Source organism: Pseudophryne corroboree, chromosome 4 (genome assembly GCF_028390025.1).
Source record: "Pseudophryne corroboree isolate aPseCor3 chromosome 4, aPseCor3.hap2, whole genome shotgun sequence".
In the NCBI taxonomy this organism is placed as follows: Eukaryota; Metazoa; Chordata; class Amphibia; order Anura; family Myobatrachidae; genus Pseudophryne; species Pseudophryne corroboree.
This window is the reverse complement of record NC_086447.1, coordinates 30,282,271-30,307,203: the sequence shown is the minus strand read 5'-3', so window position 1 is coordinate 30,307,203 and position 24,933 is coordinate 30,282,271. Positions and strand designations below refer to the sequence as shown.

Genomic DNA, 24,933 nt, shown 5'->3' with positions numbered 1-24,933 from the left:
CAATGAACTTACATACAGTGGTATCAAAACTGAGAAAAGAAAAGACCTTCGATTTACTTGCATATGGCACCTCAGTGAACTTTGTAAAATGTATTTCCAAATCTTTAATCAGGCAGTGGTGGAATCAAAAGTCATCTGCTAAGAAGGAATCATGATTTCTACAAAGATTTTAACATTTTCTATGGACCTTGTCATCTGAGCATATCTTAAGCAACAACTATAAGTGCGAAAACAGCACATAAGGAAAAGGATGCATTGGCTGGGAATCGACCCCGGGTCAACTGCTTGGAAGGCAGCTATGCTCACCACTATACCACCAATGCTTGAGCACTTTTCAAATGCATATAGTGGCCAATATGGAAATCACAACAACTGTTTGAAAGATTTTTATAGCCTGCGCTGTAGCACCATTGGTGGTAGATATTCAAACAAAATTGGCAAATTGCATGACATTCACAATTCAAGATTTAGGCTCATCCATACTTAAGGTTTTTATGCACCATTGAACTGATATACGGTGGTATCAAAACTGAGAAAAGAAAAGACCTTTGATGTACTTGCATATGGCACCTCAGTGAACTTTGTAAAATGTGTTTACAAATCTTTAATCATGCAGTGGTGGAATCAAAAGTCATCTGCTAAGAAGGAATCATGATTTCTACAAAGATTTTAACATTTTCTATGGACCTTGTCATCTGAGCATATCTTAAGCAACAACTATAAGTGCGAAAACAGCACATAAGGAAAAGGATGCATTGGCCGGGAATCGAACCCGGTTCAACTGCTTGAAAGGCAGCTATGCTCACCACTATACCACCAATGCTTGAACTCTTTTCGAATGCATATAGTGGCCAATATGGAAATCACAACAACTGTTTGAAAGATATTTATAGCCTGCGCTGTAGCACCATTGGTGGAAGATATTCAAACAAAATTGGCAAATTGCATGACATTCACAATTCAAGATTTAGGCTCATCCATACTTAAGGTTTTTATGCACCATTGAACTGATATACAGTGGTATAAAAACTGAGAATAGAAAAGACCTTAGTTTTACTTGCATATGGCACCTCAGTGAACTGTGTAAAATGTATTTACAAATCTTTAATCAGGCAGTGGTGGAATCAAAAGTCATCTGCTAAGAAGGAATCATGATTTCTACAAAGATTTTAACATTTTCTATGGACCTTGTCATCTGAGCATATCTTAAGCAACAACTATAAGTGCGAAAACAGCACATAAGGCAAAGGATGCATTGGCCGTGAATCGAACCCGGGTCAACTGCTTGGAAAGCAGCTATGCTCACCACTATACCAACAACGCTTGAGCACTTTTCAAATGCATATAGTGGCCAATATGGAAATCACAACAACTGTTTGAAAGATTTTTATAGCCTGCGCTGTAGCACCATTGGTGGTAGATATTCAAACAAAATTGGCAAATTGCATGACATTCACAATTCAAGATTTAGGCTCATCCATACTTAAGGTTTTTATGCACCATTGAACTGATATACAGTGGTATCAAAACTGAGAAAAGAAAAGACCTTCGATTTACTTGCATATGGCACCTCAGTGAACTTTGTAAAATGTATTTACAAATCTTTAATCAGGCAGTGGTGGAATCAAAAGTCATCTGCTAAGAAGGAATCATGATTTCTACAAAGATTTTAACATTTTCTATGGACCTTGTCATCTGAGCATATCTTAAGCAACAACTATAAGTGCGAAAACAGCACATAAGGAAAAGGATGCATTGGCCGGGAATCGAACCCGGGTCAACAGCTTGGAAGGCAGCTATGCTCACCACTATACCACCAATACTTGAGCTCTTTTCGAATGCATATAGTGGCCAATATGGAAATCACAACAACTGTTTGAAAGATATTTATAGCCTGCGCTGTAGCACCATTGGTGGAAGATATTCAAACAATATTGGCAAATTGCATGACATTCACAATTCAAGATTTAGGCTCATCCATACTTAAGGTTTTTATGCACCATTGAACTGATATACAGTGGTATCAAAACTGAGAAAAGAAAAGACCTTCGATTTACTTGCATATGGCACCTCAGTGAACTTTGTAAAATGTATTTACAAATCTTTAATCAGGCAGTGGTGGAATCACAAGTCATCTGCTAAGAAGGAATAATGATTTCTACAAAGATTTTAACATTTTCTATGGACCTTGTCATCTGAGCATATCTTAAGCAACAACTATAAGTGCGAAAACAGCACATAAGGAAAAGGATGCATTGGCCGGGAATCGAACCCGGGTCAACTGCTTGGAAGGCAGCTATGCTCACCACTATACCACCAATACTTGAGCTCTTTTAGAATGCATATAGTGGCCAATATGGAAATCACAACAACTGTTTGAAAGATATTTATAGCCTGCGCTGTAGCACCATTGGTGGAAGATATTCAAACAAAATTGGCAAATTGCATGACATTCACAATTCAAGATTTAGGCTCATCCATACTTAAGGTTTTTATGCACCAATGAACTTACATACAGTGGTATCAAAACTGAGAAAAGAAAAGACCTTCGATTTACTTGCATATGGCACCTCAGTGAACTTTGTAAAATGTATTTACAAATCTTTAATCAGGCAGTGGTGGAATCAAAAGTCATCTGCTAAGAAGGAATCATGATTTCTACAAAGATTTTAACATTTTCTATGGACCTTGTCATCTGAGCATATCTTAAGCAACAACTATAAGTGCGAAAACAGCACATAAGGAAAAAGGATGCATTGGCCGGGAATCGAACCTGGGTCAACTACTTAGAAGGCAGATATGCTCACCACTATACCACCAATGCTTGAGCTCTTTTCGATTGCATATAGTGGCCAATATGGAAATCACAACAACTGTTTGAAAGATATTTATAGCCTGCGCTGTAGCACCATTGGTGGAAGATATTCAAACAAAATTGGCAAATTGCATGACATTCACAATTCAAGATTTAGGCTCATCCATACTTAAGGTTTTTATGCACCACTGAACTGATATACAGTGGTATCAAAACTGAGAAAAGAAAAGACCTTCGATTTACTTGCATATGGCACCTCAGTGAACTTTGTAAAATGTATTTACAAATCTTTAATCAGGCAGTGGTGGAATCAAAAGTCATCTGCTAAGAAGGAATCATGATTTCTACAAAGATTTTAACATTTTCTATGGACCTTGTCATCTGAGCATATCTTAAGCAACAACTATAAGTGCGAAAACAGCACATAAGGAAAAGGATGCATTGGCCGGGAATCGAACCCGGGTCAACAGCTTGGAAGGCAGCTATGCTCACCACTATACCACCAATGCTTGAGCTCTTTTCGAATGCATATATTGGCCAATATGGAAATCACAACAACTGTTTGAAAGATATTTATAGCCTGCGCTGTAGCACCATTGGTGGAAGATATTCCAACAAAATTGGCAAATTGCATGACATTCACAATTCAAGATTTAGGCTCATCCATACTTAAGGTTTTTATGCACCATTGAACTGACATACAGTGGTATCAAAACTGAGAAAAGAAAAGACCTTCGATTTATTTGCATATGGCACCTCAGTGAACTTTGTAAAACGTATTTACATATCTTTAATCAAGCAGTGGTGGAATCAAAAGTCATCTGCTAAGAAGGAATCATGATTTCTACAAAGATTTTAACATTTTCTATGGACCTTGTCATCTGAGCATATCTTAAGCAACAACTATAAGTGCGAAAACAGCACATAAGGAAAAGGATGCATTGGCCGGGAATCGAACCCGGGTCACCTACTTGGAAGGCAGCTATGCTCACCACTATACCAACAATGCTTGAGTGCTTTTTCGATGCATATAGTGGCCAATATGGAAATCACAACAACTGTTTGAAAGATATTTATAGCCTGCGCTGTAGCACCATTGGTGGAAGATATTCAAACAAAATTGGCAAATTGCATGACATTCACAATTCAAGATTTAGGCTCATCCATACTTAAGGTTTTTATGCACCATTGAACTGATATACAGTGGTATAAAAACTGAGAATAGAAAAGACCTTCGTTTTACTTGCATATGGCACCTCAGTGAACTGTGTAAAATGTATTTACAAATCTTTAATCAGGCAGTGGTGGAATCAAAAGTCATCTGCTAAGAAGGAATCATGATTTCTACAAAGATTTTAACATTTTCTATGGACCTTGTCATCTGAGCATATCTTAAGCAACAACTATAAGTGCGAAAACAGCACATAAGGAAAAGGATGCATTGGCCGGGAATCGAACCCGGGTCAACTGCTTGGAAGGCAGCTATGCTCACCACTATACCACCAATGCTTGAGCTCTTTTCAATTGCATATAGTGGCCAATATGGAAATCACAACAACTGTTTGAAAGATATTTATAGCCTGCGCTGTAGCACCATTGGTGGAAGATATTCAAACAAAATTGGCAAATTGCATGACATTCACAATTCAAGATTTAGGCTCATCCATACTTAAGGTTTTTATGCACCAATGAACTTACATACAGTGGTATCAAAACTGAGAAAAGAAAAGACCTTCGATTTACTTGCATATGGCACCTCAGTGAACTTTGTAAAATGCGAAAACAGCACATAAGGAAAAGGATGCATTGGCTGGGAATCGACCCCGGGTCAACTGCTTGGAAGGCAGCTATGCTCACCACTATACCACCAATGCTTGAGCACTTTTCAAATGCATATAGTGGCCAATATGGAAATCACAACAACTGTTTGAAAGATTTTTATAGCCTGCGCTGTAGCACCATTGGTGGTAGATATTCAAACAAAATTGGCAAATTGCATGACATTCACAATTCAAGATTTAGGCTCATCCATACTTAAGGTTTTTATGCACCATTGAACTGATATACGGTGGTATCAAAACTGAGAAAAGAAAAGACCTTTGATGTACTTGCATATGGCACCTCAGTGAACTGTGTAAAATGTGTTTACAAATCTTTAATCATGCAGTGGTGGAATCAAAAGTCATCTGCTAAGAAGGAATCATGATTTCTACAAAGATTTTAACATTTTCTATGGACCTTGTCATCTGAGCATATCTTAAGCAACAACTATAAGTGCGAAAACAGCACATAAGGAAAAGGATGCATTGGCCGGGAATCGAACCCGGTTCAATTGCTTGGAAGGCAGCTATGCTCACTACTATACCACCAATGCTTGAACTCTTTTTGAATGCATATAGTGGCCAATATGGAAATCACAACAACTGTTTGAAAGATATTTATAGCCTGCGCTGTAGCACCATTGGTGGAAGATATTCAAACAAAATTGGCAAATTGCATGACATTCACAATTCAAGATTTAGGCTCATCCATACTTAAGGTTTTTATGCACCATTGAACTGATATACAGTGGTATAAAAACTGAGAATAGAAAAGACCTTAGTTTTACTTGCATATGGCACCTCAGTGAACTGTGTAAAATGTATTTACAAATCTTTAATCAGGCAGTGGTGGAATCAAAAGTCATCTGCTAAGAAGGAATCATGATTTCTACAAAGATTTTAACATTTTCTATGGACCTTGTCATCTGAGCATATCTTAAGCAACAACTATAAGTGCGAAAACAGCACATAAGGAAAAGGATGCATTGTCCGGGAATCGAACCGGGTCAACTGCTAGAAAGGCAGCTATGCTCACCACTATACCACCAATGCTTGAGCTCTTTTCGAATACATATAGTGGCCAATATGGAAATCACAACAACTGTTTGAAAGATATTTATAGCCTGCGCTGTAGCACCATTGGTGGAAGATATTCAAACAAAATTGGAAAATTGCATGACATTCACAATTCAAGATTTAGGCTCATCCATACTTAAGGTTTTTATGCACCATTGAACTGATATACAGTGGTATCAAAACTGAGAAAAGAAAAGACCTTTGATTTACTTGCATATGGCACCTCAGTGAACTTTGTAAAATGTATTTACAAATCTTTAATCAGGCAGTGGTGGAATCAAAAGTCATCTGCTAAGAAGGAATCATGATTTCTACAAAGATTTTAACATTTTCTATGGACCTTGTCATCTGAGCATATCTTAAGCAACAACTATAAGTGCGAAAACAGCACATAAGGAAAAGGATGCATTGGCCGGGAATCGAACCCGGGTCAACTGCTTGGAAGGCAGCTATGCTCACCACTATACCACCAATGCTTGAGCGCTTTTTCAATGCATATAGTGGCCAATATGGAAATCACAACAACTGTTTGAAAGATATTTATAGCCTGCGCTGTAGCACCATTGGTGGAAGATATTCAAACAAAATTGGCAAATTGCATGACATTCACAATTCAAGATTTAGGCTCATCCATACTTAAGGTTTTTATGCACCATTGAACTGACATACAGTGGTATCAAAACTGAGAAAAGAAAAGACCTTCGATTTATTTGCATATGGCACCTCAGTGAACTTTGTAAAATGTATTTACATATCTTTAATCAAGCAGTGGTGGAATCAAAAGTCATCTGCTAAGAAGGAATCATGATTTCTACAAAGATTTTAACATTTTCTATGGACCTTGTCATCTGAGCATATCTTAAGCAACAACTATAAGTGCGAAAACAGCACATAAGGAAAAGGATGCATTGGCCGGGAATCGAACCCGGGTCACCTACTTGGAAGGCAGCTATGCTCACCACTATACCAACAATGCTTGAGTGCTTTTTCGATGCATATAGTGGCCAATATGGAAATCACAACAACTGTTTGAAAGATATTTATAGCCTGCGCTGTAGCACCATTGGTGGAAGATATTCAAACAAAATTGGCAAATTGCATGACATTCACAATTCAAGATTTAGGCTCATCCATACTTAAGGTTTTTATGCACCATTGAACTGATATACAGTGGTATAAAAACTGAGAATAGAAAAGACCTTCGTTTTACTTGCATATGGCACCTCAGTGAACTGTGTAAAATGTATTTACAAATCTTTAATCAGGCAGTGGTGGAATCAAAAGTCATCTGCTAAGAAGGAATCATGATTTCTACAAAGATTTTAACATTTTCTATGGACCTTGTCATCTGAGCATATCTTAAGCAACAACTATAAGTGTGAAAACAGCACATAAGGAAAAGGATGCATTGGCCGGGAATCGAACCCGGGTCAACTTCTTGGAAGGCAGCTATGCTCACCACTATACCACCAATGCTTGAGCTCTTTTCGAATGCATATAGTGGCCAATATGGAAATCACAACAACTGTTTGAAAGATATTTATAGCCTGCGCTGTAGCACCATTGGTGGAAGATATTCAAACAAAATTGGCAAATTGCATGACATTCCCAATTCAAGATTTAGGCTCATCCATACTTAAGGTTTTTATGCACCATTGAACTGATATACAGTGGTATCAAAACTGAGAAAAGAAAAGACCTTCGATTTACTTGCATATGGCACCTCAGTGAACTTTGTAAAATGTATTTACAAATCTTTAATCAGGCAGTGGTGGAATCAAAAGTCATCTGCTAAGAAGGAATAATGATTTCTACAAAGATTTTAACATTTTCTATGGACCTTGTCATCTGAGCATATCTTAAGCAACAACTATAAGTGCGAAAACAGCACATAAGGAAAAGGATGCATTGGCCGGGAATCGAACCCGGGTCAACTGCTTGGAAGGCAGCTATGCTCACCACTATACCACCAATGCTTGAGCTCTTTTTGCATGCATATAGTGGCCAATATGGAAATCACAACAACTGTTTGAAAGATATTTATAGCCTGCGCTGTAGCACCATTGGTGGAAGATATTCAAACAAAATTGGCAAATTGCATGACATTCACAATTCAATATTTAGGCTCATCCATACTTAAGGTTTTTATGCACCAATGAACTTACATACAGTGGTATCAAAACTGAGAAAAGAAAAGACCTTCGATTTACTTGCATATGGCACCTCAGTGAACTTTGTAAAATGTATTTACAAATCTTTAATCAGGCAGTGGTGGAATCAAAAGTCATCTGCTAAGAAGGAATCATGATTTCTACAAAGATTTTAACATTTTCTATGGACCTTGTCATCTGAGCATATCTTAAGCAACAACTATAAGTGCGAAAACAGCACATAAGGAAAAGGATGCATTGGCCGGGAATCGAACCCGGGTCAACAGCTTGGAAGGCAGCTATGCTCACCACTATACCAACAATGCTTGAGCACTTTTCAAATGCATATAGTGGCCAATATGGAAATCACAACAACTGTTTGAAAGATTTTTATAGCCTGCGCTGTAGCACCATTGGTGGTAGATATTCAAACAAAATTGGCAAATTGCATGACATTCACAATTCAAGATTTAGGCTCATCCATACTTAAGGTTTTTATGCACCATTGAACTGATATACAGTGGTATCAAAACTGAGAAAAGAAAAGACCTTCGATTTACTTGCATATGGCACCTCAGTGAACTTTGTAAAATGTATTTACAAATCTTTAATCAGGCAGTGGTGGAATCAAAAGTCATCTGCTAAGAAGGAATCATGATCTCTACAAAGATTTTAACATTTTCTATGGACCTTGTCATCTGAGCATATCTTAAGCAACAACTATAAGTGCGAAAACAGCACATAAGGAAAAGGATGCATTGGCCGGGAATCGAACCCGGGTCAACTGCTTGGAAGGCAGCTATGCTCACCACTATACCACTAATGCTTGAGCTCTTTTCGAATGCATATAGTGGCCAATATGGAAATCACAACAACTGTTTGAAAGATATTTATAGCCTGCGCTGTAGCACCATTGGTGGAAGATATTCAAACAAAATTGGCAAATTGCATGACATTCACAATTCAAGATTTAGGCTCATCCATACTTAAGGTTTTTATGCACCAATGAACTTACATACAGTGGTATCAAAACTGAGAAAAGAAAAGACCTTCGATTTACTTGCATATGGCACCTCAATGAACTTTGTAAAATGTATTTACAAATCTTTAATCAGGCAGTGGTGGAATCAAAAGTCATCTGCTAAGAAGGAATCATGATTTCTACAAAGATTTTAACATTTTCTATGGACCTTGTCATCTGAGCATATCTTAAGCAACAACTATAAGTGCGAAAACAGCACATAAGGAAAAGGATGCATTGGCTGGGAATCGACCCCGGGTCAACTGCTTGGAAGGCAGCTATGCTCACCACTATACCACCAATGCTTGAGCACTTTTCAAATGCATATAGTGGCCAATATGGAAATCACAACAACTGTTTGAAAGATTTTTATAGCCTGCGCTGTAGCACCATTGGTGGTAGATATTCAAACAAAATTGGCAAATTGCATGACATTCACAATTCAAGATTTAGGCTCATCCATACTTAAGGTTTTTATGCACCATTGAACTGATATACGGTGGTATCAAAACTGAGAAAAGAAAAGACCTTTGATGTACTTGCATATGGCACCTCAGTGAACTTTGTAAAATGTGTTTACAAATCTTTAATCATGCAGTGGTGGAATCAAAAGTCATCTGCTAAGAAGGAATCATGATTTCTACAAAGATTTTAACATTTTCTATGGACCTTGTCATCTGAGCATATCTTAAGCAACAACTATAAGTGCGAAAACAGCACATAAGGAAAAGGATGCATTGGCCGGGAATCGAACCCGGTTCAACTGCTTGGAAGGCAGCTATGCTCACCACTATACCACCAATGCTCGAACTCTTTTCGAATGCATATAGTGGCCAATATGGAAATCACAACAACTGTTTGAAAGATATTTATAGCCTGCGCTGTAGCACCATTGGTGGAAGATATTCAAACAAAATTGGCAAATTGCATGACATTCACAATTCAAGATTTAGGCTCATCCATACTTAAGGTTTTTATGCACCATTGAACTGATATACAGTGGTATAAAAACTGAGAATAGAAAAGACCTTAGTTTTACTTGCATATGGCACCTCAGTGAACTGTGTAAAATGTATTTACAAATCTTTAATCAGGCAGTGGTGGAATCAAAAGTCATCTGCTAAGAAGGAATCATGATTTCTACAAAGATTTTAACATTTTCTATGGACCTTGTCATCTGAGCATATCTTAAGCAACAACTATAAGTGCGAAAACAGCACATAAGGAAAAGGATGCATTGGCCGGGAATCGAACCCGGGTCAACTGCTTGGAAAGCAGCTATGCTCACCACTATACCACCAATGCTTGAGCTCTTTTCAATTGCATATAGTGGCCAATATGGAAATCACAACAACTGTTTGAAAGATATTTATAGCCTGCGCTGTAGCACCATTGGTGGAAGATATTCAAACAAAATTGGCAAATTGCATGACATTCACAATTCAAGATTTAGGCTCATCCATACTTAAGGTTTTTATGCACCATTGAACTGATATACGGTGGTATCAAAACTGAGAAAAGAAAAGACCTTTGATGTACTTGCATATGGCACCTCAGTGAACTTTGTAAAATGTGTTTACAAATCTTTAATCATGCAGTGGTGGAATCAAAAGTCATCTGCTAAGAAGGAATCATGATTTCTACAAAGATTTTAACATTTTCTATGGACCTTGTCATCTGAGCATATCTTAAGCAACAACTATAAGTGCGAAAACAGCACATAAGGAAAAGGATGCATTGGCCGGGAATCGAACCCGGTTCAACTGCTTGGAAGGCAGCTATGCTCACCACTATACCACCAATGCTTGAACTCTTTTCGAATGCATATAGTGGCCAATATGGAAATCACAACAACTGTTTGAAAGATATTTATAGCCTGCGCTGTAGCACCATTGGTGGAAGATATTCAAACAAAATTGGCAAATTGCATGACATTCACAATTCAAGATTTAGGCTCATCCATACTTAAGGTTTTTATGCACCATTGAACTGATATACAGTGGTATAAAAACTGAGAATAGAAAAGACCTTAGTTTTACTTGCATATGGCACCTCAGTGAACTGTGTAAAATGTATTTACAAATCTTTAATCAGGCAGTGGTGGAATCAAAAGTCATCTGCTAAGAAGGAATCATGATTTCTACAAAGATTTTAACATTTTCTATGGACCTTGTCATCTGAGCATATCTTAAGCAACAACTATAAGTGCGAAAACAGCACATAAGGAAAAGGATGCATTGGCCGGGAATCGAACCCGGGTCAACTGCTTGGAAGGCAGCTATGCTCACCACTATACCACCAATGCTTGAGCTCTTTTCAATTGCATATAGTGGCCAATATGGAAATCACAACAACTGTTTGAAAGATATTTATAGCCTGCGCTGTAGCACCATTGGTGGAAGATATTCAAACAAAATTGGCAAATTGCATGACATTCACAATTCAAGATTTAGGCTCATCCATACTTAAGGTTTTTATGCACCAATGAACTTACATACAGTGGTATCAAAACTGAGAAAAGAAAAGACCTTCGATTTACTTGCATATGGCACCTCAGTGAACTTTGTAAAATGCGAAAACAGCACATAAGGAAAAGGATGCATTGGCTGGGAATCGACCCCGGGTCAACTGCTTGGAAGGCAGCTATGCTCACCACTATACCACCAATGCTTGAGCACTTTTCAAATGCATATAGTGGCCAATATGGAAATCACAACAACTGTTTGAAAGATTTTTATAGCCTGCGCTGTAGCACCATTGGTGGTAGATATTCAAACAAAATTGGCAAATTGCATGACATTCACAATTCAAGATTTAGGCTCATCCATACTTAAGGTTTTTATGCACCATTGAACTGATATACAGTGGTATAAAAACTGAGAATAGAAAAGACCTTAGTTTTACTTGCATATGGCACCTCAGTGAACTGTGTAAAATGTATTTACAAATCTTTAATCAGGCAGTGGTGGAATCAAAAGTCATCTGCTAAGAAGGAATCATGATTTCTACAAAGATTTTAACATTTTCTATGGACCTTGTCATCTGAGCATATCTTAAGCAACAACTATAAGTGCGAAAACAGCACATAAGGAAAAGGATGCATTGTCCGGGAATCGAACCGGGTCAACTGCTAGAAAGGCAGCTATGCTCACCACTATACCACCAATGCTTGAGCTCTTTTCGAATACATATAGTGGCCAATATGGAAATCACAACAACTGTTTGAAAGATATTTATAGCCTGCGCTGTAGCACCATTGGTGGAAGATATTCAAACAAAATTGGAAAATTGCATGACATTCACAATTCAAGATTTAGGCTCATCCATACTTAAGGTTTTTATGCACCATTGAACTGATATACAGTGGTATCAAAACTGAGAAAAGAAAAGACCTTTGATTTACTTGCATATGGCACCTCAGTGAACTTTGTAAAATGTATTTACAAATCTTTAATCAGGCAGTGGTGGAATCAAAAGTCATCTGCTAAGAAGGAATCATGATTTCTACAAAGATTTTAACATTTTCTATGGACCTTGTCATCTGAGCATATCTTAAGCAACAACTATAAGTGCGAAAACAGCACATAAGGAAAAGGATGCATTGGCCGGGAATCGAACCCGGGTCAACTGCTTGGAAGGCAGCTATGCTCACCACTATACCACCAATGCTTGAGCGCTTTTTCAATGCATATAGTGGCCAATATGGAAATCACAACAACTGTTTGAAAGATATTTATAGCCTGCGCTGTAGCACCATTGGTGGAAGATATTCAAACAAAATTGGCAAATTGCATGACATTCACAATTCAAGATTTAGGCTCATCCATACTTAAGGTTTTTATGCACCATTGAACTGATATACAGTGGTATAAAAACTGAGAATAGAAAAGACCTTAGTTTTACTTGCATATGGCACCTCAGTGAACTGTGTAAAATGTATTTACAAATCTTTAATCAGGCAGTGGTGGAATCAAAAGTCATCTGCTAAGAAGGAATCATGATTTCTACAAAGATTTTAACATTTTCTATGGACCTTGTCATCTGAGCATATCTTAAGCAACAACTATAAGTGCGAAAACAGCACATAAGGAAAAGGATGCATTGGCCGGGAATCGAACCCGGGTCAACTGCTTGGAAGGCAGCTATGCTCACCACTATACCACCAATGCTTGAACTCTTTTCGAATGCATATAGTGGCCAATATGGAAATCACAACAACTGTTTGAAAGATATTTATAGCCTGCGCTGTAGCACCATTGGTGGAAGATATTCAAACAAAATTGGCAAATTGCATGACATTCACAATTCAAGATTTAGGCTCATCCATACTTAAGGTTTTTATGCACCATTGAACTGATATACAGTGGTATAAAAACTGAGAATAGAAAAGACCTTAGTTTTACTTGCATATGGCACCTCAGTGAACTGTGTAAAATGTATTTACAAATCTTTAATCAGGCAGTGGTGGAATCAAAAGTCATCTGCTAAGAAGGAATCATGATTTCTACAAAGATTTTAACATTTTCTATGGACCTTGTCATCTGAGCATATCTTAAGCAACAACTATAAGTGCGAAAACAGCACATAAGGAAAAGGATGCATTGTCCAGGAATCGAACCCGGGTCAACTGCTAGAAAGGCAGCTATGCTCACCACTATACCACCAATGCTTGAGCTCTTTTCGAATACATATAGTGGCCAATATGGAAATCACAACAACTGTTTGAAAGATATTTATAGCCTGCGCTGTAGCACCATTGGTGGAAGATATTCAAACAAAATTGGAAAATTGCATGACATTCACAATTCAAGATTTAGGCTCATCCATACTTAAGGTTTTTATGCACCATTGAACTGATATACAGTGGTATCAAAACTGAGAAAAGAAAAGACCTTTGATTTACTTGCATATGGCACCTCAGTGAACTTTGTAAAATGTATTTACAAATCTTTAATCAGGCAGTGGTGGAATCAAAAGTCATCTGCTAAGAAGGAATCATGATTTCTACAAAGATTTTAACATTTTCTATGGACCTTGTCATCTGAGCATATCTTAAGCAACAACTATAAGTGCGAAAACAGCACATAAGGAAAAGGATGCATTGGCCGGGAATCGAACCCGGGTCAACTGCTTGGAAGGTAGCTATGCTCACCACTATACCACCAATGCTTCAACTCTTTTCGAATGCATATAGTGGCCAATATGGAAATCACAACAACTGTTTGAAAGATATTTATAGCCTGCGCTGTAGCACCATTGGTGGAAGATATTCAAACAAAATTGGCAAATTGCATGACATTCACAATTCAAGATTTAGGCTCATCCATACTTAAGGTTTTTATGCACCATTGAACTGATATACAGTGGTATAAAAACTGAGAATAGAAAAGACCTTAGTTTTACTTGCATATGGCACCTCAGTGAACTGTGTAAAATGTATTTACAAATCTTTAATCAGGCAGTGGTAGAATCAAAAGTCATCTGCTAAGAAGGAATCATGATTTCTACAAAGATTTTAACATTTTCTATGGACCTTGTCATCTGAGCATATCTTAAGCAACAACTATAAGTGCGAAAACAGCACATAAGGAAAAGGATGCATTGTCCAGGAATCGAACCCGGGTCAACTGCTAGAAAGGCAGCTATGCTCACCACTATACCACCAATGCTTGAGCTCTTTTCGAATACATATAGTGGCCAATATGGAAATCACAACAACTGTTTGAAAGATATTTATAGCCTGCGCTGTAGCACCATTGGTGGAAGATATTCAAACAAAATTGGAAAATTGCATGACATTCACAATTCAAGATTTAGGCTCATCCATACTTAAGGTTTTTATGCACCATTGAACTGATATACAGTGGTATCAAAACTGAGAAAAGAAAAGACCTTTGATTTACTTGCATATGGCACCTCAGTGAACTTTGTAAAATGTATTTACAAATCTTTAATCAGGCAGTGGTGGAATCAAAAGTCATCTGCTAAGAAGGAATCATGATTTCTACAAAGATTTTAACATTTTCTATGGACCTTGTCATCTGAGCATATCTTAAGCAACAACTATAAGTGCGAAAACAGCACATAAGGAAAAGGATGCATTGGCCGGGAATCGAACCCGGGTCAACTGCTTGGAAGGCAGCTATGCTCACCACTATACCACCAATGCTTGAGCGCTTTTTCAATGCATATAGTGGCCAATATGGAAATCACAACAACTGTTTGAAAGATATTTATAGCCTGCGCTGTAGCACCATTGGTGGAAGATATTCAAACAAAATTGGCAAATTGCATGACATTCACAATTCAAGATTTAGGCTCATCCATACTTAAGGTTTTTATGCACCATTGAACTGATATACAGTGGTATCAAAACTGAGAAAAGAAAAGACCTTCGATTTACTTGCATATGGCACCTCAGTGAACTTTGTAAAATGCGAAAACAGCACATAAGGAAAAGGATGCATTGGCTGGGAATCGACCCCGGGTCAACTGCTTGGAAGGCAGCTATGCTCACCACTATACCACCAATGCTTGAGCACTTTTCAAATGCATATAGTGGCCAATATGGAAATCACAACAACTGTTTGAAAGATTTTTATAGCCTGCGCTGTAGCACCATTGGTGGTAGATATTCAAACAAAATTGGCAAATTGCATGACATTCACAATTCAAGATTTAGGCTCATCCATACTTAAGGTTTTTATGCACCATTGAACTGATATACGGTGGTATCAAAACTGAGAAAAGAAAAGACCTTTGATGTACTTGCATATGGCACCTCAGTGAACTGTGTAAAATGTGTTTACAAATCTTTAATCATGCAGTGGTGGAATCAAAAGTCATCTGCTAAGAAGGAATCATGATTTCTACAAAGATTTTAACATTTTCTATGGACCTTGTCATCTGAGCATATCTTAAGCAACAACTATAAGTGCGAAAACAGCACATAAGGAAAAGGATGCATTGGCCGGGAATCGAACCCGGGTCAACTGCTTGGAAGGCAGCTATGCTCACCACTATACCACCAATGCTTGAGCGCTTTTTCAGTGCATATAGTGGCCAATATGGAAATCACAACAACTGTTTGAAAGATATTTATAGCCTGCGCTGTAGCACCATTGGTGGAAGATATTCAAACAAAATTGGCAAATTGCATGACATTCACAATTCAAGATTTAGGCTCATCCATACTTAAGGTTTTTATGCACCATTGAACTGATATACAGTGGTATAAAAACTGAGAAAAGAAAAGACCTTTGATTTACTTGCATATGGCACCTCAGTGAACTTTGTAAAATGTATTTACAAATCTTTAATCAGGCAGTGGTGGAATCAAAAGTCATCTGCTAAGAAGGAATCATAATTTCTACAAAGATTTTAACATTTTCTATGGACCTTGTCATCTGAGCATATCTTAAGCAACAACTATAAGTGCGAAAACAGCACATAAGGAAAAGGATGCATTGGCCGGGAATCGAACCCGGGTCAACTGCTTGGAAGGCAGCTATGCTCACCACTATACCACCAATGCTTGAGCGCTTTTTCAATGCATATAGTGGCCAATATGGAAATCACAACAACTGTTTGAAAGATATTTATAGCCTGCGCTGTAGCACCATTGGTGGAAGATATTCAAACAAAATTGGCAAATTGCATGACATTCACAATTCAAGATTTAGGCTCATCCATACTTAAGGTTTTTATGCACCATTGAACTGATATACAGTGGTATAAAAACTGAGAATAGAAAAGACCTTCGTTTTACTTGCATATGGCACCTCAGTGAACTGTGTAAAATGTATTTACAAATCTTTAATCAGGCAGTGGTGGAATCAAAAGTCATCTGCTAAGAAGGAATCATGATTTCTACAAAGATTTTAACATTTTCTATGGACCTTGTCATCTGAGCATATCTTAAGCAACAACTATAAGTGCGAAAACAGCACATAAGGAAAAGGATGCATTGTCCAGGAATCGAACCCGGGTCAACTGCTAGAAAGGCAGCTATGCTCACCACTATACCACCAATGCTTGAGCTCTTTTCGAATACATATAGTGGCCAATATGGAAATCACAACAACTGTTTGAAAGATATTTATAGCCTGCGCTGTAGCACCATTGGTGGAAGATATTCCACCAAAATTGGAAAATTGCATGACATTCACAATTCAAGATTTAGGCTCATCCATACTTAAGGTTTTTATGCACCATTGAACTGATATACAGTGGTATCAAAACTGAGAAAAGAAAAGACCTTTGATTTACTTGCATATGGCACCTCAGTGAACTTTGTAAAATGTATTTACAAATCTTTAATCAGGCAGTGGTGGAATCAAAAGTCATCTGCTAAGAAGGAATCATGATTTCTACAAAGATTTTAACATTTTCTATGGACCTTGTCATCTGAGCATATCTTAAGCAACAACTATAAGTGCGAAAACAGCACATAAGGAAAAGGATGCATTGGCCGGGAATCGAACCCGGGTCAACTGCTTGGAAGGCAGCTATGCTCACCACTATACCACCAATGCTTCAACTCTGTTCGAATGCATATAGTGGCCAATATGGAAATCACAACAACTGTTTGAAAGATATTTATAGCCTGCGCTGTAGCACCATTGGTGGAAGATATTCAAACAAAATTGGCAAATTGCATGACATTCACAATTCAAGATTTAGGCTCATCCATACTTAAGGTTTTTATGCACCATTGAACTGATATACAGTGGTATAAAAACTGAGAATAGAAAAGACCTTAGTTTTACTTGCATATGGCACCTCAGTGAACTGTGTAAAATGTATTTACAAATCTTTAATCAGGCAGTGGTGGAATCAAAAGTCATCTGCTAAGAAGGAATCATGATTTCTACAAAGATTTTAACATTTTCTATGGACCTTGTCATCTGAGCATATCTTAAGCAACAACTATAAGTGCGAAAACAGCACATAAGGAAAAGGATGCATTGTCCGGGAATCGAACCGGGTCAACTGCTAGAAAGGCAGCTATGCTCACCACTATACCACCAATGCTTGAGCTCTTTTCGAATACATATAGTGGCCAATATGGAAATCACAACAACTGTTTGAAAGATATTTATAGCCTGCGCTGTAGCACCATTGGTGGAAGATATTCAAACAAAATTGGAAAATTGCATGACATTCACAATTCAAGATTTAGGCTCATCCATACTTAAGGTTTTTATGCACCATTGAACTGATATACAGTGGTATAAAAACTGAGAATAGAAAAGACCTTAGTTTTACTTGCATATGGCACCTCAGTGAACTGTGTAAAATGTATTTACAAATCTTTAATCAGGCAGTGGTGGAATCAAAAGTCATCTGCTAAGAAGGAATCATGATTTCTACAAAGATTTTAACATTTTCTATGGACCTTGTCATCTGAGCATATCTTAAGCAACAACTATAAGTGCGAAAACAGCACATAAGGAAAAGGATGCATTGGCCGGGAATCGAACCCGGGTCAACTGCTTGGAAGGCAGCTATGCTCACCACTATACCACCAATGCTTGAACTCTTTTCGAATGCATATAGTGGCCAATATGGAAATCACAACAACTGTTTGAAAGATATTTATAGCCTGCGCTGTAGCACCATTGGTGGAAGATATTCAAACAAAATTGGCAAATTGCATGACATTCACAATTCAAGATTTAGGCTCATCCATACTTAAGGTTTTTATGCACCATTGAACTGATATACAGTGGTATAAAAACTGAGAATAGAAAAGACCTTAGTTTTACTTGCATATGGCACCTCAGTGAACTGTGTAAAATGTATTTACAAATCTTTAATCAGGCAGTGGTGGAATCAAAAGTCATCTGCTAAGAAGGAATCATGATTTCTACAAAGATTTTAACATTTTCTATGGACCTTGTCATCTAAGCATATCTTAAGCAACAACTATAAGTGCGAAAACAGCACATAAGGAAAAGGATGCATTGTCCAGGAATCGAACCCGGGTCAACTGCTAGAAAGGCAGCTATGCTCACCACTATACCACCAATGCTTGAGCTCTTTTCGAATACATATAGTGGCCAATATGGAAATCACAACAACTGTTTGAAAGATATTTATAGCCTGCGCTGTAGCACCATTGGTGGAAGATATTCAAACAAAATTGGAAAATTGCATGACATTCACAATTCAAGATTTAGGCTCATCCATACTTAAGGTTTTTATGCACCATTGAACTGATATACAGTGGTATCAAAACTGAGAAAAGAAAAGACCTTTGATTTACTTGCATATGGCACCTCAGTGAACTTTGTAAAATGTATTTACAAATCTTTAATCAGGCAGTGGTGGAATCAAAAGTCATCTGCTAAGAAGGAATCATGATTTCTACAAAGATTTTAACATTTTCTATGGACCTTGTCATCTGAGCATATCTTAAGCAACAACTATAAGTGCGAAAACAGCACATAAGGAAAAGGATGCATTGTCCGGGAATCGAACCGGGTCAACTGCTAGAAAGGCAGCTATGCTCACCACTATACCACCAATGCTTGAGCTCTTTTCGAATACATATAGTGGCCAATATGGAAATCACAACAACTGTTTGAAAGATATTTATAGCCTGCGCTGTAGCACCATTGGTGGAAGATATTCAAACAAAATTGGAAAATTGCATGACATTCACAATTCAAGATTTAGGCTCATCCATACTTAAGGTTTTTATGCACCATTGAACTGATATACAGTGGTATAAAAACTGAGAATAGAAAAGACCTTAGTTTTACTTGCATATGGCACCTCAGTGAACTGTGTAAAATGTATTTACAAATCTTTAATCAGGCAGTGGTGGAATCAAAAGTCATCTGCTAAGAAGGAATCATGATTTCTACAAAGATTTTAACATTTTCTATGGACCTTGTCATCTGAGCATATCTTAAGCAACAACTATAAGTGCGAAAACAGCACATAAGGAAAAGGATGCATTGGCCGGGAATCGAACCCGGGTCAACTGCTTGGAAGGCAGCTATGCTCACCACTATACCACCAATGCTTGAACTCTTTTCGAATGCATATAGTGGCCAATATGGAAATCACAACAACTGTTTGAAAGATATTTATAGCCTGCGCTGTAGCACCATTGGTGGAAGATATTCAAACAAAATTGGCAAATTGCATGACATTCACAATTCAAGATTTAGGCTCATCCATACTTAAGGTTTTTATGCACCATTGAACTGATATACAGTGGTATAAAAACTGAGAATAGAAAAGACCTTAGTTTTACTTGCATATGGCACCTCAGTGAACTGTGTAAAATGTATTTACAAATCTTTAATCAGGCAGTGGTGGAATCAAAAGTCATCTGCTAAGAAGGAATCATGATTTCTACAAAGATTTTAACATTTTCTATGGACCTTGTCATCTAAGCATATCTTAAGCAACAACTATAAGTGCGAAAACAGCACATAAGGAAAAGGATGCATTGTCCAGGAATCGAACCCGGGTCAACTGCTAGAAAGGCAGCTATGCTCACCACTATACCACCAATGCTTGAGCTCTTTTCGAATACATATAGTGGCCAATATGGAAATCACAACAACTGTTTGAAAGATATTTATAGCCTGCGCTGTAGCACCATTGGTGGAAGATATTCAAACAAAATTGGAAAATTGCATGACATTCACAATTCAAGATTTAGGCTCATCCATACTTAAGGTTTTTATGCACCATTGAACTGATATACAGTGGTATCAAAACTGAGAAAAGAAAAGACCTTTGATTTACTTGCATATGGCACCTCAGTGAACTTTGTAAAATGTATTTACAAATCTTTAATCAGGCAGTGGTGGAATCAAAAGTCATCTGCTAAGAAGGAATCATGATTTCTACAAAGATTTTAACATTTTCTATGGACCTTGTCATCTGAGCATATCTTAAGCAACAACTATAAGTGCGAAAACAGCACATAAGGAAAAGGATGCATTGGCCGGGAATCGAACCCGGGTCAACTGCTTGGAAGGTAGCTATGCTCACCACTATACCACCAATGCTTCAACTCTTTTCGAATGCATATAGTGGCCAATATGGAAATCACAACAACTGTTTGAAAGATATTTATAGCCTGCGCTGTAGCACCATTGGTGGAAGATATTCAAACAAAATTGGCAAATTGCATGACATTCACAATTCAAGATTTAGGCTCATCCATACTTAAGGTTTTTATGCACCATTGAACTGATATACAGTGGTATAAAAACTGAGAATAGAAAAGACCTTAGTTTTACTTGCATATGGCACCTCAGTGAACTGTGTAAAATGTATTTACAAATCTTTAATCAGGCAGTGGTAGAATCAAAAGTCATCTGCTAAGAAGGAATCATGATTTCTACAAAGATTTTAACATTTTCTATGGACCTTGTCATCTGAGCATATCTTAAGCAACAACTATAAGTGCGAAAACAGCACATAAGGAAAAGGATGCATTGTCCAGGAATCGAACCCGGGTCAACTGCTAGAAAGGCAGCTATGCTCACCACTATACCACCAATGCTTGAGCTCTTTTCGAATACATATAGTGGCCAATATGGAAATCACAACAACTGTTTGAAAGATATTTATAGCCTGCGCTGTAGCACCATTGGTGGAAGATATTCAAACAAAATTGGAAAATTGCATGACATTCACAATTCAAGATTTAGGCTCATCCATACTTAAGGTTTTTATGCACCATTGAACTGATATACAGTGGTATCAAAACTGAGAAAAGAAAAGACCTTTGATTTACTTGCATATGGCACCTCAGTGAACTTTGTAAAATGTATTTACAAATCTTTAATCAGGCAGTGGTGGAATCAAAAGTCATCTGCTAAGAAGGAATCATGATTTCTACAAAGATTTTAACATTTTCTATGGACCTTGTCATCTGAGCATATCTTAAGCAACAACTATAAGTGCGAAAACAGCACATAAGGAAAAGGATGCATTGGCCGGGAATCGAACCCGGGTCAACTGCTTGGAAGGCAGCTATGCTCACCACTATACCACCAATGCTTGAGCGCTTTTTCAATGCATATAGTGGCCAATATGGAAATCACAACAACTGTTTGAAAGATATTTATAGCCTGCGCTGTAGCACCATTGGTGGAAGATATTCAAACAAAATTGGCAAATTGCATGACATTCACAATTCAAGATTTAGGCTCATCCATACTTAAGGTTTTTATGCACCATTGAACTGATATACAGTGGTATAAAAACTGAGAAAAGAAAAGACCTTTGATTTACTTGCATATGGCACCTCAGTGAACTTTGTAAAATGTATTTACAAATCTTTAATCAGGCAGTGGTGGAATCAAAAGTCATCTGCTAAGAAGGAATCATAATTTCTACAAAGATTTTAACATTTTCTATGGACCTTGTCATCTGAGCATATCTTAAGCAACAACTATAAGTGCGAAAACAGCACATAAGGAAAAGGATGCATTGGCCGGGAATCGAACCCGGGTCAACTGCTTGGAAGGCAGCTATGCTCACCACTATACCACCAATGCTTGAGCGCTTTTTCAATGCATATAGTGGCCAATATGGAAATCACAACAACTGTTTGAAAGATATTTATAGCCTGCGCTGTAGCACCATTGGTGGAAGATATTCAAACAAAATTGGCAAATTGCATGACATTCACAATTCAAGATTTAGGCTCATCCATACTTAAGGTTTTTATGCACCATTGAACTGATATACAGTGGTATAAAAACTGAGAATAGAAAAGACCTTCGTTTTACTTGCATATGGCACCTCAGTGAACTGTGTAAAATGTATTTACAAATCTTTAATCAGGCAGTGGTGGAATCAAAAGTCATCTGCTAAGAAGGAATCATGATTTCTACAAAGATTTTAACATTTTCTATGGACCTTGTCATCTGAGCATATCTTAAGCAACAACTATAAGTGCGAAAACAGCACATAAGGAAAAGGATGCATTGTCCAGGAATCGAACCCGGGTCAACTGCTAGAAAGGCAGCTATGCTCACCACTATACCACCAATGCTTGAGCTCTTTTCGAATACATATAGTGGCCAATATGGAAATCACAACAACTGTTTGAAAGATATTTATAGCCTGCGCTGTAGCACCATTGGTGGAAGATATTCCACCAAAATTGGAAAATTGCATGACATTCACAATTCAAGATTTAGGCTCATCCATACTTAAGGTTTTTATGCACCATTGAACTGATATACAGTGGTATCAAAACTGAGAAAAGAAAAGACCTTTGATTTACTTGCATATGGCACCTCAGTGAACTTTGTAAAATGTATTTACAAATCTTTAATCAGGCAGTGGTGGAATCAAAAGTCATCTGCTAAGAAGGAATCATGATTTCTACAAAGATTTTAACATTTTCTATGGACCTTGTCATCTGAGCATATCTTAAGCAACAACTATAAGTGCGAAAACAGCACATAAGGAAAAGGATGCATTGGCCGGGAATCGAACCCGGGTCAACTGCTTGGAAGGCAGCTATGCTCACCACTATACCACCAATGCTTCAACTCTGTTCGAATGCATATAGTGGCCAATATGGAAATCACAACAACTGTTTGAAAGATATTTATAGCCTGCGCTGTAGCACCATTGGTGGAAGATATTCAAACAAAATTGGCAAATTGCATGACATTCACAATTCAAGATTTAGGCTCATCCATACTTAAGGTTTTTATGCACCATTGAACTGATATACAGTGGTATAAAAACTGAGAATAGAAAAGACCTTAGTTTTACTTGCATATGGCACCTCAGTGAACTGTGTAAAATGTATTTACAAATCTTTAATCAGGCAGTGGTGGAATCAAAAGTCATCTGCTAAGAAGGAATCATGATTTCTACAAAGATTTTAACATTTTCTATGGACCTTGTCATCTGAGCATATCTTAAGCAACAACTATAAGTGCGAAAACAGCACATAAGGAAAAGGATGCATTGTCCGGGAATCGAACCGGGTCAACTGCTAGAAAGGCAGCTATGCTCACCACTATACCACCAATGCTTGAGCTCTTTTCGAATACATATAGTGGCCAATATGGAAATCACAACAACTGTTTGAAAGATATTTATAGCCTGCGCTGTAGCACCATTGGTGGAAGATATTCAAACAAAATTGGAAAATTGCATGACATTCACAATTCAAGATTTAGGCTCATCCATACTTAAGGTTTTTATGCACCATTGAACTGATATACAGTGGTATAAAAACTGAGAATAGAAAAGACCTTAGTTTTACTTGCATATGGCACCTCAGTGAACTGTGTAAAATGTATTTACAAATCTTTAATCAGGCAGTGGTGGAATCAAAAGTCATCTGCTAAGAAGGAATCATGATTTCTACAAAGATTTTAACATTTTCTATGGACCTTGTCATCTGAGCATATCTTAAGCAACAACTATAAGTGCGAAAACAGCACATAAGGAAAAGGATGCATTGGCCGGGAATCGAACCCGGGTCAACTGCTTGGAAGGCAGCTATGCTCACCACTATACCACCAATGCTTGAACTCTTTTCGAATGCATATAGTGGCCAATATGGAAATCACAACAACTGTTTGAAAGATATTTATAGCCTGCGCTGTAGCACCATTGGTGGAAGATATTCAAACAAAATTGGCAAATTGCATGACATTCACAATTCAAGATTTAGGCTCATCCATACTTAAGGTTTTTATGCACCATTGAACTGATATACAGTGGTATAAAAACTGAGAATAGAAAAGACCTTAGTTTTACTTGCATATGGCACCTCAGTGAACTGTGTAAAATGTATTTACAAATCTTTAATCAGGCAGTGGTGGAATCAAAAGTCATCTGCTAAGAAGGAATCATGATTTCTACAAAGATTTTAACATTTTCTATGGACCTTGTCATCTGAGCATATCTTAAGCAACAACTATAAGTGCGAAAACAGCACATAAGGAAAAGGATGCATTGTCCAGGAATCGAACCCGGGTCAACTGCTAGAAAGGCAGCTATGCTCACCACTATACCACCAATGCTTGAGCTCTTTTCGAATAC

General features: G+C 37.6%; 28 non-coding genes across 28 annotated transcripts; all 28 read right to left on the bottom strand.

The window, feature by feature from the left end:
- Nucleotides 1-751: 751 nt before the first annotated feature.
- Nucleotides 752-823, bottom strand: TRNAE-UUC (transfer RNA glutamic acid (anticodon UUC)). The gene has a single exon. It is a non-coding gene; the product is annotated as a tRNA-Glu (tRNA).
- Nucleotides 824-1,751: 928 nt separating this feature from the next.
- On the bottom strand, nucleotides 1,752-1,823 carry TRNAG-UCC (transfer RNA glycine (anticodon UCC)). Its single transcript has one exon. It is a non-coding gene; the product is annotated as a tRNA-Gly (tRNA).
- A 428-nt stretch (nucleotides 1,824-2,251) lies between these two features.
- TRNAG-UCC (transfer RNA glycine (anticodon UCC)) lies at nucleotides 2,252-2,323 on the bottom strand. Its single transcript has one exon. It is a non-coding gene; the product is annotated as a tRNA-Gly (tRNA).
- Nucleotides 2,324-2,752: 429 nt separating this feature from the next.
- Nucleotides 2,753-2,824, bottom strand: TRNAR-UCU (transfer RNA arginine (anticodon UCU)). Its single transcript has one exon. It is a non-coding gene; the product is annotated as a tRNA-Arg (tRNA).
- Nucleotides 2,825-3,252: 428 nt separating this feature from the next.
- On the bottom strand, nucleotides 3,253-3,324 carry TRNAG-UCC (transfer RNA glycine (anticodon UCC)). Its single transcript has one exon. It is a non-coding gene; the product is annotated as a tRNA-Gly (tRNA).
- A 928-nt stretch (nucleotides 3,325-4,252) lies between these two features.
- On the bottom strand, nucleotides 4,253-4,324 carry TRNAG-UCC (transfer RNA glycine (anticodon UCC)). Its single transcript has one exon. It is a non-coding gene; the product is annotated as a tRNA-Gly (tRNA).
- A 1,792-nt stretch (nucleotides 4,325-6,116) lies between these two features.
- Nucleotides 6,117-6,188, bottom strand: TRNAG-UCC (transfer RNA glycine (anticodon UCC)). The gene has a single exon. It is a non-coding gene; the product is annotated as a tRNA-Gly (tRNA).
- A 928-nt stretch (nucleotides 6,189-7,116) lies between these two features.
- TRNAG-UCC (transfer RNA glycine (anticodon UCC)) lies at nucleotides 7,117-7,188 on the bottom strand. The gene has a single exon. It is a non-coding gene; the product is annotated as a tRNA-Gly (tRNA).
- Nucleotides 7,189-7,616: 428 nt separating this feature from the next.
- Nucleotides 7,617-7,688, bottom strand: TRNAG-UCC (transfer RNA glycine (anticodon UCC)). The gene has a single exon. It is a non-coding gene; the product is annotated as a tRNA-Gly (tRNA).
- A 928-nt stretch (nucleotides 7,689-8,616) lies between these two features.
- TRNAG-UCC (transfer RNA glycine (anticodon UCC)) lies at nucleotides 8,617-8,688 on the bottom strand. The gene has a single exon. It is a non-coding gene; the product is annotated as a tRNA-Gly (tRNA).
- A 928-nt stretch (nucleotides 8,689-9,616) lies between these two features.
- Nucleotides 9,617-9,688, bottom strand: TRNAG-UCC (transfer RNA glycine (anticodon UCC)). The gene has a single exon. It is a non-coding gene; the product is annotated as a tRNA-Gly (tRNA).
- A 428-nt stretch (nucleotides 9,689-10,116) lies between these two features.
- TRNAG-UCC (transfer RNA glycine (anticodon UCC)) lies at nucleotides 10,117-10,188 on the bottom strand. The gene has a single exon. It is a non-coding gene; the product is annotated as a tRNA-Gly (tRNA).
- Nucleotides 10,189-10,616: 428 nt separating this feature from the next.
- TRNAG-UCC (transfer RNA glycine (anticodon UCC)) lies at nucleotides 10,617-10,688 on the bottom strand. Its single transcript has one exon. It is a non-coding gene; the product is annotated as a tRNA-Gly (tRNA).
- A 428-nt stretch (nucleotides 10,689-11,116) lies between these two features.
- TRNAG-UCC (transfer RNA glycine (anticodon UCC)) lies at nucleotides 11,117-11,188 on the bottom strand. The gene has a single exon. It is a non-coding gene; the product is annotated as a tRNA-Gly (tRNA).
- A 1,292-nt stretch (nucleotides 11,189-12,480) lies between these two features.
- On the bottom strand, nucleotides 12,481-12,552 carry TRNAG-UCC (transfer RNA glycine (anticodon UCC)). The gene has a single exon. It is a non-coding gene; the product is annotated as a tRNA-Gly (tRNA).
- A 428-nt stretch (nucleotides 12,553-12,980) lies between these two features.
- On the bottom strand, nucleotides 12,981-13,052 carry TRNAG-UCC (transfer RNA glycine (anticodon UCC)). Its single transcript has one exon. It is a non-coding gene; the product is annotated as a tRNA-Gly (tRNA).
- A 928-nt stretch (nucleotides 13,053-13,980) lies between these two features.
- Nucleotides 13,981-14,052, bottom strand: TRNAG-UCC (transfer RNA glycine (anticodon UCC)). The gene has a single exon. It is a non-coding gene; the product is annotated as a tRNA-Gly (tRNA).
- A 928-nt stretch (nucleotides 14,053-14,980) lies between these two features.
- TRNAG-UCC (transfer RNA glycine (anticodon UCC)) lies at nucleotides 14,981-15,052 on the bottom strand. The gene has a single exon. It is a non-coding gene; the product is annotated as a tRNA-Gly (tRNA).
- A 793-nt stretch (nucleotides 15,053-15,845) lies between these two features.
- Nucleotides 15,846-15,917, bottom strand: TRNAG-UCC (transfer RNA glycine (anticodon UCC)). Its single transcript has one exon. It is a non-coding gene; the product is annotated as a tRNA-Gly (tRNA).
- Nucleotides 15,918-16,345: 428 nt separating this feature from the next.
- TRNAG-UCC (transfer RNA glycine (anticodon UCC)) lies at nucleotides 16,346-16,417 on the bottom strand. The gene has a single exon. It is a non-coding gene; the product is annotated as a tRNA-Gly (tRNA).
- A 928-nt stretch (nucleotides 16,418-17,345) lies between these two features.
- Nucleotides 17,346-17,417, bottom strand: TRNAG-UCC (transfer RNA glycine (anticodon UCC)). Its single transcript has one exon. It is a non-coding gene; the product is annotated as a tRNA-Gly (tRNA).
- Nucleotides 17,418-18,344: 927 nt separating this feature from the next.
- TRNAG-UCC (transfer RNA glycine (anticodon UCC)) lies at nucleotides 18,345-18,416 on the bottom strand. Its single transcript has one exon. It is a non-coding gene; the product is annotated as a tRNA-Gly (tRNA).
- A 1,427-nt stretch (nucleotides 18,417-19,843) lies between these two features.
- TRNAG-UCC (transfer RNA glycine (anticodon UCC)) lies at nucleotides 19,844-19,915 on the bottom strand. The gene has a single exon. It is a non-coding gene; the product is annotated as a tRNA-Gly (tRNA).
- Nucleotides 19,916-20,843: 928 nt separating this feature from the next.
- On the bottom strand, nucleotides 20,844-20,915 carry TRNAG-UCC (transfer RNA glycine (anticodon UCC)). Its single transcript has one exon. It is a non-coding gene; the product is annotated as a tRNA-Gly (tRNA).
- A 928-nt stretch (nucleotides 20,916-21,843) lies between these two features.
- Nucleotides 21,844-21,915, bottom strand: TRNAG-UCC (transfer RNA glycine (anticodon UCC)). Its single transcript has one exon. It is a non-coding gene; the product is annotated as a tRNA-Gly (tRNA).
- A 428-nt stretch (nucleotides 21,916-22,343) lies between these two features.
- Nucleotides 22,344-22,415, bottom strand: TRNAG-UCC (transfer RNA glycine (anticodon UCC)). Its single transcript has one exon. It is a non-coding gene; the product is annotated as a tRNA-Gly (tRNA).
- A 928-nt stretch (nucleotides 22,416-23,343) lies between these two features.
- Nucleotides 23,344-23,415, bottom strand: TRNAG-UCC (transfer RNA glycine (anticodon UCC)). The gene has a single exon. It is a non-coding gene; the product is annotated as a tRNA-Gly (tRNA).
- Nucleotides 23,416-24,342: 927 nt separating this feature from the next.
- On the bottom strand, nucleotides 24,343-24,414 carry TRNAG-UCC (transfer RNA glycine (anticodon UCC)). The gene has a single exon. It is a non-coding gene; the product is annotated as a tRNA-Gly (tRNA).
- Nucleotides 24,415-24,933: the final 519 nt, after the last annotated feature.